At 38.7% G+C, this 17,637-nt stretch overlaps 1 protein-coding gene across 5 annotated transcripts in view; it reads left to right on the top strand.

Moving 5' to 3' along the window:
- Positions 1 to 17,637, top strand: part of GNG2 (G protein subunit gamma 2) — a 129,700-nt gene that overhangs the window by 10,084 nt on the left and 101,979 nt on the right. For 2 of the 5 annotated variants that reach the window (XM_069596173.1, XM_069596174.1), the window contains 2 exons: positions 2,080 to 2,269; positions 8,571 to 8,602. The exons of 1 other annotated variant lie outside the window; for it this stretch is intronic. The gene's annotated coding sequence lies outside the window, so the exon portion shown is untranslated. Of the gene's footprint in view, positions 1 to 1,060; positions 2,270 to 8,570; positions 8,603 to 17,637 lie in introns of those variants that run through there. 2 more of the 5 variants (XM_069596175.1, XM_069596172.1) reach the window with 2 other exon arrangements.

Consider the following 17,637-nt stretch of genomic DNA (forward strand, 5'->3'; position numbering starts at 1 on the left):
CTTTTGCATTGCCACCAGCACTACAGGGCTTGTCGTCGGAATTAAACACCAATCTTACTGTTTAAAATCACCTTAGATATTTGGTATGATCTCTTAGATGAATAAAGTAGAGAAAATAGTGACTTCTGCCCTTAACTCTACTTGGGGGAACCAGGGAAAACCTCACAGGGGAGTCATTCAAACTACACAGCACCAAGCACTCACTCATGTCCGGATGAGTGTGTTTCAAGAATCAAGTTGAGAACTAGCATTTGTTGAGCATTCTGTTTGAGCTTCTGTGTGCTGGAGACTTTATACATGTTACTGTTTTCCATTAGCTTTTTCTTTAAAATGAAGTATAGTTGATTTACAATGTTGTGTTAGTTTCTGGTGTATAGCAAAGTGATTAAGATATACATATATATATTTCATATTCTTTTTCATTATGGTTTATTATAAGATATTATAGTTCCCTGTGCTATACAGTAGGACCTTGTTTATTTTTATACAGTAGCACAGATCTGTTAATCCCAAACTCCTAATTTATCCCTCCCCCACCTCCTTTCCCCTTAGGTAACCATACATTTGTTTTCTATGTCTCCGTTAGCTTTTAAAGTAATTCTATGAGATGAGAACAATATTTTTCAATCAGGATACTTTTGGATGCCGGTGAAAGAATACCCTACCGAAACCGTGTAAACAATAGGACATTTATTGAGGACCTCCTCCTAGCTGGACAGTGTTCCTAGCGACCTTAAATCTTTCTCTCCTCCTATTCTGACATCCTGAGCAGGTTGGTTTGTCTTCTGAGGCCAGCTCACTACAATTTCAGTTATAGGCTGATTTCAGTTTCACTGGAGGCACAGTGAAATGCCCATATACCTCCTTAATGTTACAGAAAAGCCGCCCATAGCAGAATTCACCTTCACAACTCGCCGTGCCTTCCCTATTAGTAGCAAGGCCAACAGAACTGCTGAAATTGGCTCATTTGTTTTCTTGTGAGGCCATGGCACAACCCTGCCTTTCTGAAGAGCATGGTCACCAGACCCCAGACAAAAGATCTGACTCAGTTAACAAGGATGAAGGGTGACTGATTATCGAGTGGGCGGTCAGCAGAGTCTGCCGCTATATTATTTCCATCCTGTACATGAAGATATCAAGGCTCAAAAAGGTCAAAATTATCAAGATCACACAACTTTGAGCTGAACAGTGTTTCCATGCATTCTCTTTTCAGAAAAACAAACACACTCCTATACACAAATGAAAAGCTTGTTTTTGTTGATAGTGATGATCTAGGTAGATTAGAGAAAGAGTCCTGGAAGAAAATACAAAATGGCTGCTATGAGTCTAAGCAAAAAAATCACCTTCAAACAAATGATTCCAGAAGAAATTACAACAGGTCCTGGTGAGCATTAAGAATGGCGTTTAGTTTAGACAACCAGTCCTGCATTTCTGCATTATAATTTTATCAGTTCAGTTCAGTCGCTCAGTCGTGTCCGACTCTTTGCAACCCCATGAATTGCAGCACGCCAGGCCTCCCTGTCCATCACCAACTCCCGGAGTTCACTCAGACTCACGTCCATCGAGTTAGTGATGCCATCCAGCCATCTCATCCTCTGTCGTCCCCTTCTCCTCCTGCCCCCAATCCCTCCCAGCATCAGCGTCTTTTCCAATGAGTCAGTTCTTCGCATAAGGTGGCCAAAGTGCTGGAGTTTCAGCTTCAGCATCATTCCTTCCAAAGAAATCCCAGGGCTGATCTCCTTCAGAATGGACTGGATGGATCTCCTTGCAGTCCAAGGGACTCTCAAGAGTCTTCTCCAGCACCATTTGTAATTGTATATATATATATAATTAAATGAGTGCTGCTGACTGGTCATTATAATCAATTTGATCTAAAGAAAATCCACCCTGGACCAAGAAATGACCAAGAGAGGCCAAGGGTTCTGTGTACGTTGTCTTTCAGACTTAAATGAAAACTGTGTTTTCTCTGGAGAGCCATGCATTTTGTTGATGATGGCGTGTATAAGGGAAGAAAGAATAATATCTGACATTTCTAATTATGAGTTATTTTGAAAGTGGGTTTTCACTTTGCAACTCCAGGGCCAACATGCAGTTCGATCAGTGTTGCTTTTTCTTTGTGGTTTCTTCACTTCCCATATGAGACTCCATTGCAGAGGCTGGGTTTGTAAGAGGACAGCAGTGAAAAGAGAAACTGCAGCGGAGCTGCTGTCATCGCTGGCGTTTTGGCGGCTTGCCCCAGGTGTATTTCTGTGCCTTATCATTGTAACAGGTTAGTGTTAACGGTGGGAGTATCTTCTCTGTAATAAATGACTGAGTGCTTCCTACTCTTCTATTTGCATTTTTAAACAGGAAAGTAAATGTTAATTTCTAGGCTTTTCCAACAGAGCTGTGTTTAAGAAGGGTATTTATCTGATCTGCCCAGAGCCATATGAGAAAAACTGTGAAAAAAAATTTAAACATGAAAAATAAACTCTCCAATCCCCCAATCCCTCCCAGTATCAGAGTCTTTTCCAATGAGTCAATTCTTTGCATGAGGTGGCCAAAGTACTGGAGTTTCAGCTTCAGCATAGTGCCTGACAGATAGTAATTAACTATTCAGAATTGTAGCTGCTATTATTGTTATTTTTATTTCTGTTACCACAGTAATAAATTTATTATTTTATTATTATTGTTACCACAAAGATGGAGGCAAGTATCTTTTATTCTAGCTTTGGGGTTCTTAGCGGGTTTTAGCAGAAACGATTATGATCCAGTAAGAGCGACAGGTGCTCAGAACTTAGAGTAAAGAATCACCCAAGGAAGCCTTCTTCCCTGGCATAATCAGATGTTAGTGTTTTGACTTTAAGTGATGGTCTCAAGCTTGCGTTATTTGTTCACCAATGCATGTGCTTAGTCATAAATATTTCCAGTTTTCCTCCCCTACTTATGATAGACACACATCTCTGTCTACTTTAGTTCGATGTAGCCGTGTGTCTTGCACTGGCCAGTGAAACGTGAGCAGAAGTGATGTTTGTCACCTCCAGGAAAAAGCTTAAAAGAACCAGGATGTGAATACATTCCTTGGCAATTGACTGTGGTAGAAGCACAGAAACAGTGGCTGAGCCCTTAAGCCTGGTTCTTAGAATAAAGACAATAGAAATGGTCTCTCCACTGACCTACAGTGGACATGTAGAGAGAGGAGAAATGAGTTTTTCTTTCTTAAAGGGTTTGAGGGTTGTTAATTATGACAGTATAACCTAATCTATCCTAACCAGTATAGTCTGGTTATCCCTTCAAACTCTAGGGAAAAAAATATTATTGGTAACAGTACATAAAATATATAGCACTTTGGAGAAATTAATTTTTAATGACTATTGTATGTGTGTGTGTGTGATAAATTATACCATAAATAAGCCTTAGGATACTTCACATTTTAATTTAAATAGATATGTATAAAATTTATTTAAATCTCTTTTAAAATAGGGTTTATTTCCATTTCAAACAGAGGAAAATCAGTATACCAAGATTACCAACATCTGTTTTCCTTTGAAGAGAGTCATCTGTGATGCCCAAGTCAGGACTATGAATTCTAGACCCAAGGTGATCACTGGGTCATGATTCCTCTGACTTAAAGCTCATCCAGAATGGTGCTTTGTGACACAGAGGATCTTCTGAGAGGAGATAAGGGACTAAACCATGCCTGTGGCCTTTGTCTCCAGTAGGAAAATGGTCTTCCCTAAGCTCTATTGCAATGTTCAGTTATAAACAATGGTGCTAAGTACATACAGGGTCTTAAATAACTTGTATTGATAAATGGATGGAAGTAGTCTACAGTTCTTCCAAATGTTGGCATCTCTCATATTCGCTTTTTAAAAATGAACCTTTATCTTAGACCTTGGTTTGAAAACGTCTCGGTACTAAGACTTACATTTACCCTAGAATCAAGTTACATTGTTATGATTAGACAGTGTTAAGGAAAAGAAAATTCATTTTAATAAAAAAAGACATTTATTCTTTTAAAGCATTTTACATGTACACACAGATGTAAGCTATTTTATTTGATATTTTTTACTACTGATTTTTTCATCTGATTATTACGTTTGGATCTCTAAAACTGCATTATGAAATACCTTAATTATTTAAATTAGGAACAGATTCATTATCTCCAGTGTACAAACTCAAATTAATTTCATTATTAACCCGAATTTTAAATTGATTAATCTTGGAGTGTTTAAGGAATCAAGAGGGATTTTTTTCATCCTTAAAGAAAAGGACATATTGATTGGATGACTCTCTTTCCATCACACCGGTTGTGCTACAAAGAGCAAGAAATTTGTAAGAAACTTTGGATAGATTTTATAAACCAGCCAGAAACCTGTTTGTCTGGGGCTTCTAGGGGAACAATCTGTGAGTCATTTTAAAAAACAAACACACTCATAATCACAGAGCATGTTGTTACCATGGTTATCAGGCCTGTGGAGTTGAGTTGCTTATGTTCCTGTAAAGGGAAGAGGGGGAGAGAAACTGAGAATTCAGAGCTTTGACTATCAGCTTCAATTTGACTATTGTGAGAGAAAGTGTAAGGGTTTCTCAAGAACATGCTGGCTCAGTCATCCTAAGAGGGAAGTGAAGAAACTCTGGAATCCTCCCTTTGTTACTGAATATAAGTTAATCATACTAGTGTTAGGTGTTATGATTCACAGGGGAGAAAAGGACCATTTGGCATACTCTTGGGAAGATGGGGGAAATAAGTCCCTTATCTGTTATATAATTACATGTAAGTCTCTAAGGTCTACCAGGAAAGTGTCTGGTGTGCAGATGCACAGGGCTTTAATGAGCCTCTAAAAGGTACCAAATGCCACTGGCATAATATTATTACAGATTTAAAGGATCCTTAGTGCATTATTCTGATACAGTTAGAGATGGGTTTTAGGCCATTGTTTCAGATCCGGTCCCCAAGAAGACCAGGTCTCTTTTCTCTATTTTATGGAGGGAATATGACTCCTTTGTCTTGTACAGTCATCTTATAATACAGGCCTCTGGGTCACAAAGGTGACCAAGGAGGTTATGTGAACTCTGCCAAAACTGTTATTCCTCCAGGGGAAAGTAAAATCAGCATGCTTGGTTTTTTCGTTTTTTTGATGGACAGTCAACAAAGTGGGATTACTGAGGAATGATTCATTATGATTCTATATGGAGAACAAACAACACTGTAAATTAAAGGTATAAGTTGGTACACATACAATACTGGTTTTCAAGAATATTTTAAAATTTAAGAAGCTTCAGCATCCTTTTAAATGGAAAAGTATAATACATTGACCTAGAGATTTGTTTTTTTTTAACCTGGGTTCGATCCCTGGGTTGTGAAGATCCCCTGGAGGAGGGGCATGGCACCTCACTCCAGTATTCTTGCCTGGAGAATGCTCTTGGACAGAGGAGCCTGGCGGGCTACAGTCCATGGGGTCTCAGAGTCAGACACACTGAGCGACTGAGCACAGCACAGAGGTTTTTTAGAGTATTCCTTATGCAGACTTTATTTCTAGAACTTTTCTTTATTAAAACTATTTTTTAAAAAGCTTGAAATGAAGTGCCATGGGGTGTGATTAAAGGGTGATACAAATGCAGGGAGTTTGTATATGATTTTGCCCTGGCATATGGTGTAATTAACTATTTCTCAAAACTGTAGATTTCATTTCTCTTTTCATATATAGGAAGAAGGCACATGTTATCCAAACTTCATTCTATGCTGTCTTAATTTTTTTTAAGATTAGTAAACAATGCTTAAACTTTTTTTTGGATGATGAAAGGAATTCATTGATAATTCCAAAAATACTTAAAGTGTAAAAAATAACCTAAGACTGACCCTTTCCATTAATCAAGTTGTTGGTTGAACTGCATGTGACAGAGACCTGATCACAGTGACTGACAAAAGTTAGAAGTTATTTGTCTTTCACATAACAGCCCAGAAGTGTGTGGTCCAGGGCTGGTAAGGGAACTCCTTGACAAGATCTCCCAGGGACCCAGGCTTCTCTGTCATACTGTTACATCATCCCTGTCATGTTTTCCTTGCTTTGTGGTCTAAAGTGGCTTCTTGCCATAAAAACCTCACTGTAACCAGTAGGAAGGAAGGAAGTTGGAAAGGGGAGGGCATGACCCAGAAGTTGCATGGATCACTTTTGCAGCCTTCCGCTTGAACTTTGTCACATGACCACATACCTAGCCACAAGGGAAGGTGGGAAAAGCACTTACTATTGACTTAAATGTGTCTAGCTTAGAATGGAGGAAAGAGATATTGAGTCATATCTAGCAATTTCTAGTACTTACATTTTCTGGGCATAAAGGACAATACACTGTTAACATTTTGATGTGATCCTTCCAATCTTTTTCTAGAAAAATATGTATCAGAAAGATGTTACATATAATATTTACTAGGAAATATTGTATATGTTATACTAGGAGAATATTATATATGAAAAATATTAAAGAAAATATTAGAAAATGTATATATAATATAAATATTAGAAAATTAGCTGAGTTTATACTATATATATAATTTTGTATTCTTTTCACATAAGTTTATTTCATGTGTATTTTCCTTAGCATTTAAATCTTTTGTATTTATCCTTTCCAAGTTCCACTGTGTGTAGTTTTTTTGTTTTACTTAATAGCTTTTATTATTAATATTTAAGCTATTTCTAATGCCTTGATAATAATTATTTGTGTATATTTAGCATTTGGGGGATCACATTAAGGAGTGACCTCACTAAGACAATGGCTGAGAACATATCTGAGATTTTAATATAGTGCCCAACTACTTTCCAGAGAGATTGTGCCAGTTTATGCTCCCCCAATAATGTGTAGGCTTCCCTGTGGCTCAGCTGGTAAAGAATCTGGCACAATGGGCTTCCCTTGTAGCTCAGCTGGTAAAGAATCTGCCTGCAATGCGGGAAGATCCCCTGGAGGGGGAAGGGCTACCCACTCCAGTATTTTGGCCTAGAAAATTCCATGGACTGTATCGTCCATGGGGTCACAAAGAGTCGGACACGACTGAGTGACTTTCACTTTACAATAGCTTATGAGAGTGCTACACTAAGAGCTCCCTTCAAGGCTGATTTTGCAAGTCCCACCAATCATTGTTGTCCCTAGGGTTTATTCTCTGAAAATAGGTTGTTTTTTGCCCTTGGCTTGTTTTTGTTTCCTTTGATGTCATTAATCATGAAATAATAGTTTTCTAATAACATTGGCTCATTTAAAAACATATGGTCCCTTATAGTCATCTGGGAATATGAGCACTTGAGCTGAGATTTTAGCACACATGTCAGTCTCAAACAGTGGGCAGTCTCTAGAGACACTGATGTTCATTTGGTCTTGGGACCCAACGTGAAAGTGATTTCCACCCTCAGTCATAATACTCTAGATGCCAAATACCTCCGAATTCTGAGACATAACAAATTAGGAATGATAGAGCATTCCTTGAGGCTTAGGTAGTTCCCTTTGAGCTGATTGCTCGATATCTTTTCAGCAGTAAAGAAGCTCCTCTACATAGGAACTTTCTCTGATATGAATTGAACTCGCACTCGGCAAAATTAGGCCAGCTCTGCTGAACATCTTCAAAGGTCATTAGTGGCTAGGGGTATAGGTATTTCTACCTCTTTATTTATTATTATTTTGGCTGTGCTGGGTCTTCATTGCTGTGCATGGGCTTTCTCTAGTTGCCCTGAGTGGGCTTCTCACCGCGGTGGCTTCTCTTGTTGTGGAGCACAGGCTCTAGGCGTGTGGGCTCAGTAGTGTGGTTCTGGGTCTCTAGAGCACAGGCTCAATAGTTGTGGCTCACAGGCTTAATTGCTATGCAGCATGTGGGATCTTCCTGGACCAGGAATCATACCGGCGTTCCCTGTGTTAGAAGGCAGATTCTTAATCACTGGACCACTAGGGAAGTCCGTGTTTCTACTTCTAAATAGCCTTTTGCTTTGGATGCTAAAGATGTTTTTAACCATAAACTTATTCAGTCTACCCTCTTAGCAGCTGCTGCTAAGTCACTTCAGTCGTGTCTGACTCTGTGCGACCCCATAGACGGCAGCCCACCAGGCTCCCCCGTCCCTGGGATTCTCCAGGCAAGAGCACTGGAGTGGGTTGCCAGGTTGCCATTTCCTTCTCCAATAGATGCACACAAATGGAGCCCCACCTCTGTCCCTAGTACCTGGCAAAAGAGCATATCTGCATGTTGGTCCTGCTGGGAGCTAATCGAGTTAGGAGGAAAGTTTGTTTCATCTCACCTGTACACAGCCTCTCACCAAGAACTCTGCTTGCCCTAGGTTCCCCAGGCTGACTTTCGTGTTTTCTTGTAGGCTGGGGATGTTCACAAAGAAAGGAACTCATATTTTCACAAATCTGTTTCTTCAAAGAAAAAGAGTTAACAAATGTTTCTTGGCTCAGAAATGTAAACCTGTGAACCCCCCTGCCCTTCAAACTATTTAGCCATCACCACCAAACCCTATTTACAGAAACATTAATTTGCTTGTTCAGCTTTTATGTATCATGTTGTCTCTCCTTTTTTTAATGAAACACTTTCCTCTCTGTTTTCTCAACAGCCAGTGAGCCTCAGGCTTTGGGAAGTGAAGAGGTAAGAATTCTGAAATATTTTCTTCTATGATCTTAAATCTAACCAGAACTTTAAAATGAAAAAAACATCTTCAGTAAGCCTATAGGTGAAAGCATTTAACATGAAATGTTGATCAAGAAGAAACATTTATAGTCTTTAGCAATGTTGATTGCTGAAGGGGATTTAAAGGGGAAAGAAAAGACTCTCCTTAATGATTGTTAAAGATCAGATTTCTCACCAGAACTCCCTCTGCCCTCCTCCCCACTTTGCCCCCTACTTTTTTCTAAAAACCTGAATTTGGAGACCCTTTGAGATGACTGCCTTAACAAAATGTATCCCTATGGCACCAAACATGATTAACTGGTAGCACCTATTGAGGATAGTGAAAGACAGATGTCAGAGTAAATTAGACTGGAGAAGGGTAGGGAAAACCCTGTTCTTAACTGGTTTTGATGTTATAAGGGCTTTTCCAGCAGCAACAACAGTAACAATAAAAGGTCTGTTTAATACTGGTGTGGTTTCTTCTTGAAGAAACTGACTTGGCTTTTGAAACTGATGAAAGTCATTTGAATCTAGCTATAAACTTGAAAAAAGTGAAAGTTACTCAGTTGTGTCCGTCTCTTTGAAGCACCATGGATACATCCATGGAATTCTCGAGGCCAGAGTCCTGGAGTGGGTAGCCTTTCCTTTCTCCAGGGGATCTTCCCAACCCAGGGGTTGAACCCAAGTCTCCCACTTTGCAGGCAGATTCTTTACCAGCGGAGCCACAAGGGAAGCCCTAAGGTCTCCATATTGCTGAGGCAGGTGATAATGTATTCACCCTCTCCAGCCAAGACATAGTTCCACCTTTCATCATCCTGATGTGGACTTTCCCCCCTATTTTAAAATTTAACTTCCTTAGGATAAATTTCAGGCATATACCCAAATAGAGAGGATAGCATAATGAACTTCTATATCCATGTCACTCAGTTTTCGTAGTTATTGACTCATGACCAGTATTGTTTCTTTGTACCCCTACCTACTTCTCTTCTTTCCCCATTGGATCATATGGCAATGGCTTAAATATGGCTGTTAGATTTTTGATTGTTTATTTACATAACTATTACTGGCTACAGCAAAATGCAAATAAAAAATAAAACCTACTTTTACCCTTAGTTTACTGAAGGTAGCCATTCATCCATTTACTCATTTAGCCAATATTTAGTATATACTACTGTCAGAACCTTCTTAGGAGAAGAATTAGAGAGAAGCCTCATGCAAGGGAGACCAGTATATATCTTGGGTTGGGAATGATGGGCTGGATATGTTAAGAATTGCTGAATAGAGATGAAGGAATGGAGGACATCTAGAAAAACTGCCAAGTTTCTCTTTTGGGAGATTCAGTGGTGGTGATAACTGGGCTACAAGAAGAACAGATTCAAATCTGTGGAGTGGCCACATCCAGATGGGTGTGTCCAGTAGACTGCTTGTGGATGGTACAGAACAGTGGTTCTCAGTCCTGGGTGCACATCGGAATCTTCAGGGATGTGTTTAAAAGTACTGACCAGTTGAATCAGAATCTGAATATCTGTAGTTTTTAAGAGCTCCCGGGTGATTATAATATATAGTCAGGATTGAGAATTTCTGGTCTAGAGATTATTAGAAGGAAGGTCTACGTGTGTTTTGTGCTTTTAAGACCATGCATAGCTTTTGTTACCCCATAATGAGATTTTGTTTGAAGTATTTAATATCTTTCAGGTGAGGGCTGAGCCATCCCTACTTTCTACCAAATACTATTAATAATGAAGACTTTTAAAACAAGTACTTCATGTTCTCTTATCTGATTTGGTGTTGATTTCTTTCATACTAATAAATGTACTTAAATGTTTCAAATTAATTCAAGCGGATTTCTCGGTGGGAGTTGCTGTGTGTTGAATGGGGCAATTCTTCATTGTATTCCTTGGTATCCTGCCCTTGGCTCACAAAAGGCCAGTGGCATCTTCCAGCAATCTGGTGCCCTAAGGATACATTGAGAACTGCTGTGTCTTTACACACCTTTAAAGAAGTTATTTGTCATTTTCACTCTTCTGTACAAGCATTTTTGCTTCATACATAATTACTGGTTTCAGTTATGCAAAGAAACTCCTTATATAAGTGATCTCTGCTAACAAACTAAAGAAAGAAACTAAACAGACATTTAAAAAAATATATTGTTTTGCACTGTTGGAGGGATTTTGAGCATATTTGTTCTAGTACCAAATCTAATTTTTATGTCTGTATAGAGATGCAAATAAAGCAGTAGGTAAGAAATGGTCAAATATTGAGATTTAAAACAAAATACTGCTAAAGTGTTATGCAAATTGAACGGCAGTGATAACGATGTCTTCATTTCTTGTTTGCTGCTATAACAGGTTATCACAAACTTTGTGGATTAAAATAGTACAAGTATATTATCTTACAGTTCTGCAGGTTAGGTTCTGTAGAGATCTTACTGGTCTAAAGAACTGTGTTCCTTTCTGGCGGAAAGGAGAGAAAGAATTCTGGAGAGAATCCTAGAGTCTCCTTCCTCCATTTTCAAAGCCAACAGCCTTGCATCTCCATGCGTCTTTCACCCATAGCCGTTCTGAACTGAGCCAGGAAGTGTTCTTTGACTTTAAGGGTCCATGTGATAAGATTTGGCATATCTAGGTAATGCAAGATACCCTCCCCATCTCAGGGTCCTTAATTTAATCGTATCTTCAAAGTCCCTCTGTCTATGTAAGGTTGTATATTCACAGGTTCCAGGAATTAGGGCATGGACCTATTTGAGGGCTGTTATTCTGCCTGCATGCATGCTCAGTTGTGTCTGACTCTTTGTTACCCCATGGACTGTGGGTTAAAATAGTACAAAAATATTATCTTACTTGGAGCCCACCGAGCTCCTCTGTTCATGGGATTCTCCAGGCAAGAATACTGGAATAGGTTGCCATGGTTTCCTCCAGGGAATCTTCCTGATCCAGGGATCGAACCCGCATCTTCTGTGTCCTCCTGCATTGCAGGCAGATTTTTTACTGCTGAGCCACTGGGGGAAGCCCATTATTCTGCCTACTGCAGAGTAAAAAAGATGAGCTGTTCAGAAAGGTAGAAATGCTTCAGGTAACAGAGATCAAATTATCTTACATTTCATTGTATAGGGTTGAGAAGGTTTAGGGTTCCCAACTTGAAATAGTGAGTTCTTGTCTTGACTCTGCAAATCCTGCTTTGTGGATACGGGCACTAAAGGCTTTTAGTTTTCTTGGAGTATGTGGCATTGGATCAGGTGGACAGGTTGAAGTCCAGTGGCTCCTCCCTTGGCCAGACTTTCTGGTGCTGTGGGTGTGGCCTCTGACGACTGTGCTGCTTTTGGCATTTCTCCAGCTCTGGAGAGTTTGCTGGCAGTGTGCAAGTTCCAAGGTCTTTGAATAGCACCAAAGAAATGTGAGATTTTTATTTTATGCTGTTATGTCTGCCTGTCACATTATGCTATATTTATTAGGCTCTAACCTGTAGAAATTGGAAGAAAAATAACAGTATTCTAGAACTTTCAGTTCAGTTCAGTTCAGTAACTCAGTCGTGTCCGACTCCTTGCGACCCCATGAATCGCAGCATGCCAGGCCTCCCTGTCCATCACCAACTCCCGGAGTTCACTCAAACTCATGTCCATCGAGTCGGTGATGCCATCAAGCCATCTCATCCTCTGTCATCCCCTTCTCCTCAGGCCCCCAATCCCTCCCAGCATCAGAGTCTTTTCCAATGAGTCAATTCTTCGCATGAGGTGGCCAAATTATTGGAGTTTCAGCTTTAGTATCAGTCCTTCCAAAGAACACCCAGGACTGATCTCCTTTAGGATGGACTGGTTGGACCTCCTTGCAGTCCAAGGGACTCTCAAGAGTCTTCTCCAACACCACAGTTCAAAAGCATCAATTCTTTGGCACTCAGCTTTCTTCACAGTCCAACTCTCACATCCATACACAACCACTGGAAAAACTATACCCTTGACTAGACGGACCTTTGTTGGCAAAGTAATATCTCTGCTTTTGAATATGCTATCTAGGTTGGTCATAACTTTCCTTCCAAGGAGTAAGTGTCCTTTAATCTTATGGCTGCCATCACCATCTGCAGTGATTTTGGAGCCCCCCAAAATAAAGTCTGACACTGTTTCCACTGTTTCCCCATTTATTTCCCATGAAGTGATGGGACCAGGTGCCATGATCTTAGTTTTCTGAATGTTGAACTTTAAGCCAACTTTTTCACTCTCCTCTAGAACTTTACTGTAGTGGTATTTATTCTAGCTAATTTCTAAGTGTGGTTTAATTTCCATACATTAGGTAGGTCATCCCCACAAAGCATAAAACCATTGCTTGCCTAGTGAATGAAATGGATCACTGGGTTATTTTTTAAAACCATCTCTGCAGTAGGATGTAGCCAGAAATTTTTGATGGAGATTTCAAATGTTGTAGCTAATTTTGTAATGAGTCCCCTCTCTATCCACTTCTAGATAGGTCAGCAATACAGATCTGAAGGTCAAACATAGGGCTAGCTGTAGAATAACAAACCATCCTGATTTTGTCCAAGACTGAGGGATTACTGGGGAGTTGGGATCTTTAGTGCTAAAACTACTAGAGTTCTGGGACAGTTGATCCCAAAGATGTTTAAAAATAGCTCTGGTAGAAAGTGATTGTCATGCTGATGAATTGTGAAGGTAGAAATTTTGATTGAACAAAATAATGACAATAACCTCCAGGGTTTGGGTTGAGTATAAAGGTGAACCCTAACTCTTGAAAAATCTGTATCCACATACATATGTTTGCCCCAAGCCATCTTAGAAGAACCAACATTTATGAAGTGTTAGATTTCATAGCCCACTCTTAGATTTTTCCAGTGTTACCTGTGTACCCCTGCATGATGTCCATGGTGTAAGTAAGTGGGTGCATCTTGTTGAAGACACTTATTCAGCCTTTCCTCCCTTCTCCATAATGCCCTGCTCTGTCCTCACCCACAGCAAAGTCAGACTGAGAAATCAGGAATACTAAAGACCCTAAAGTCTCATTGATTTTATTTCTCTGACATTTATTTGGAGATTTTTATTCTCTAAGCCGCTGGTTCAAAGAGGTTGTAAGTGTACTTAAAAGAGCAATTCATTACCTTCCCCAGAATAGAATTTGACTTTCAGGAGCTGGTAATCTTTTTTTTTTAATGTGTTTGTTTCCTATCTTCTAAATGGTTCTAGCTGGTAGGTACAAGGAATTCTTTCTTTATTTTTATTTTTCTTCCAAAAAAAAAAAAAAGAAAGATTGAGCACTGTCTATTGTAGAAGATCTGGGTTTCTAATGAGAATAGGTCTTGAATAGATTGTGAGTTAACTCTGATATTCTTAGGAATCCCTTTTTGGGGTTCCTTCCTTCTAGGACTCTCAATCTTGGTTTCATTTTTTTAAGACTAACCTCTTTTCAGTTTTGAATCTCAGCTGGATTGTTTCGTGAATCAAACAAACTCTAGAAGAAATGAAAGGAGATGAAATCCTTATGCTGTTGATTAAACTCAGCTTCTTTTATTCCTTTCCAAAGAGAAATTACAGAGTCAATGTAAATAGGAGATCCAAATGACCCAAACTACTCTGCATGCAGGGTTTCTGTGGGGGTAATAGGAATGTTTTGGAACTAAATAGAGATGATGGATATGCAACTTCTTAAATATACTAAATGCCATTGAATTGTACACTTTAAAGTGGTCCATGATTAATTTCATGTTCTGTGAATTTTTACCTCAAAATAAAAATGCCGAACTTCAAGAGGAAAGAAAAAAAAAAAAAAGACTGTTTCTCCCTATTCAAATTCTGGAGGAAATCTCATCCATTTTAATACACTCATGTTTTTAGATTTATAAACCAAAATTATTGTCCTGTCCTGTGCCATTACTAGGAGAACATATTTGGACTTAAAAGTGTCTGCCAGCAGAGCCAGTCAGGAAATTCAAAGAGTTAAGATACTAGTTGTTTATTATTAAGATACATATTTTTGTTGCTTAATTATAAATGGCCTATAATTTACAAAGCTATTGCAATAAAATTTTTTTTTGAAGTTTAACAATTTAAAACACTGGACTTTTTCCACTTCCACTTTACAAGTTATATCAACTAAGTTGGAAAGTTTTTTAATACTCTGTAGTGGTGGTCTTCAATTGGGTATGACAAAACAGAAAGAGTCCAGATGTTGCAACTTCAATGAAATGTAAGCATGGTAACAAATTTCATATATAGAAATGTCTTTTATTAAAACATCTCCTTAGATATTCCCAAGTGCTGCCAGCTGATCAAAGTGCAATGGGCATTTATTTTAAGGGATGTCTACATAGGGGTAAAATGGTAAAACTTTAAGGTTTAATTCCTTCTAGATTTAGAGACAACTTTTTTGACCTTTTGCAGAGATGTAACTAGGCAACCAGTATAGCACTTAGCTGGTGCACAGCATCCAAGCTTTGTAGCTATTGCATCATTTTTTAAAAATGCTAGTTAAATCTGTCTTTTAGTTTTGGCATCTGCTGCCATGTAATCTTTAATTCCTTAGAAATAACATACAAACCCTCCGCTATAAGATAGAATGGTTCCTAGAAGTCTAGCATCCTCTGATGTTAATAAACAGCAGTAACAGGGTGGAGAGGTAGCTGAATGTACTGTTTTATAATTGGACATTAAGAAGGTAGTTTTTAGTTTTGGTGTGTAAAGGTGTAAGAATTTAAAACCATATCCTCAGCAGGTGGGTATGAGCATTCCTCACAATATGATGAATGGAAAATGTACTTTCATAGAGATTAGAGCTGGCTTTTAGTCTAGTGAAGTGGACTTCACTTTGCTGGATAGGTGGTAACTAGAAATACTTAGTTTGATCAGTAAGCAGGAAATATGGAAAGCTTCTTAAGTGTCAGATTCTATATTAGATATATACTATGTTCAATTTCTGTAGTAACTAACCTTGTAATTTTTCAGTGTTTTTTTATTAAAGGAATATGTGTGTAAGATTTTTAAAAATTTAAGTAGTAAACACAGGAATAAGTAAAAAAGAGAAGTTCTTTCCAAACACGAACTTATAGCCCACTCCTTGGAGATAACCACTCTTAATACTGGTCTTGTGTGTCTTCCAAAAATTTTCCATCTCTTGGTTAATCTGTACTGAGAAGGTACGATGAGTGCCATTAAACCATCTGTTTTTAAACTTTTCTTTGGGACTAAATCTTTTCAAGACACCATTTGATGCTCCTTAAAGAGTAAAAATGTCAGAAGCAATGTGATGCTAACGGAGGGCTGGTGGCGGGGAGAATGGTGACTGAAGACTGTTACTGTATAATTTTAGCCTCTGTAAGATTTACATACAGAATGCAAGTAATAGACCTTAAGGCAGTTCCTTATCATTTTCAAAGTCATCTGGAGTATGTTGTCGCCCTTTATCCTTTTGATGACCCTGTGATGCAGAAATTGTTTACTTTGCTTTACAAAGAAGGAAGCTGTGGTTCCCAGAGGTTAGGTAACTTGCCCATGAACACAGATGGCGAGTGACAGGAACAGGACAAGAATCTGAGGTCTTTTCCAAGCCTTGAACCAAAGTGCACTGGCAACTGTGAGGAAGAGAGGAACTCTGTAGGGTCCCTGTAGTGAGAGGCCAGAAGTGAAGGAGAGGCTGTTAGGCTTACAGTCTGAAGATCCAGTTGTGAAGTCATTCTGATTCTGCTCCTTGGGCAAGATGCAGCCCGTATGCCCTGCTCACAGTTCCCTAACTGGCCGTGTCTGTTTTGCTTGTTTGGGGAGTACTGGCCAGAGGAGTTGGTTCAAAGGGTGGGCATGCAACCCAGCAAGGGTCAATAGAGTCTTTCTCTGAAATTTTTCAACTCAGGTTACGAGAGGAGAGGTCCCACCCTTTCCTGCCTCAGTGTAGAAAGAATCACTAAGGGCATGCTTCAGTCTCCTGAAAGAGTAAAGTCTGATGCATAGAGGGGAAGCAAAAGAGAGAAAGACAGAGAGATAAAGGGAAGGAAAGAGGGCCCAGTGAGAATTGGAGTCCATCCATCCAGTTGAAGTGAACCAATATATTCCCATTTTTTTACCTAACCTAATTCAAGTTGCTACTGAAAGAATCCTATTATTTTGAGGCCTTAGTTTCCTCATCTGTAAAATGGGGGTTTTAATATTTTCTGTGAAATACTGTAAAAGTGAATTGAGATAATTAATAGGAAAGTTCTTTGTAAATTTTAAAATGCTGTACAAATATAAGATAGTATTATTCATTGATATGTTGTATTAAGCTAGGGAAAAGCTGAAAGAATGAAGCTAACACTCATTTAAAAAATAAGAGTTGAGAGCTTTGTAAGAACCATCTGGTGTTATGTAGAAGTAAATGAAAGCTGCCAGAACTCCCAGATTTTCTTTTGGTATCCCTTTTCAAATACTCTTTAAGTTCTAATAAATACCCATCATAAATACAGGGGTAGGTCTTTCCTCACTGGCTCAGGTTAATCCAGTGAGTTCCTCTTTTCTATCTCCTGTCCTAATCTATGGTAAACACACACACACACTAAGACAAACCAAACAAAAATGAACAAAGCGTCGTATTCATATTTCAACATTTTATCCTTTTCACTTAAAAGAGCTTTACAGATTTTAAATGGTATTTTGGCATCATCAAAGAAATTTAACCTTAAAGTAGTTATTCTGTTTAGTTATGACATAGTTGAGGCAGTTCTTGGGATGGGAGGTTAGTTTGGGGCTTAGATAGGATCAAAATCCATCTTTTACCTTAATAGACATATCTTTGATATATAAACTCTAATCAAAGTCTACTTGAGATTGTATCTTATGCATGTCACAGGAGGCATCACTTCACCTGTATAGCATTATTCACTGTATATGATACTATTTATCAATGAGAGAAAACAGATGGCACCTCTGAAATCTGTTCTCTTTCCTTGATTTGCTGTTTAGGCAGTTTTTATAGTAACAAATATATCTTTCTTTATATTTGACCATTAAAACAGAAAGAGTGGTTTAAAGTCTCAATCTCAGTGGAATG

Source organism: Ovis canadensis, chromosome 7 (assembly GCF_042477335.2).
Source record: "Ovis canadensis isolate MfBH-ARS-UI-01 breed Bighorn chromosome 7, ARS-UI_OviCan_v2, whole genome shotgun sequence".
NCBI classification, from domain to species: domain Eukaryota; kingdom Metazoa; phylum Chordata; class Mammalia; order Artiodactyla; family Bovidae; genus Ovis; species Ovis canadensis.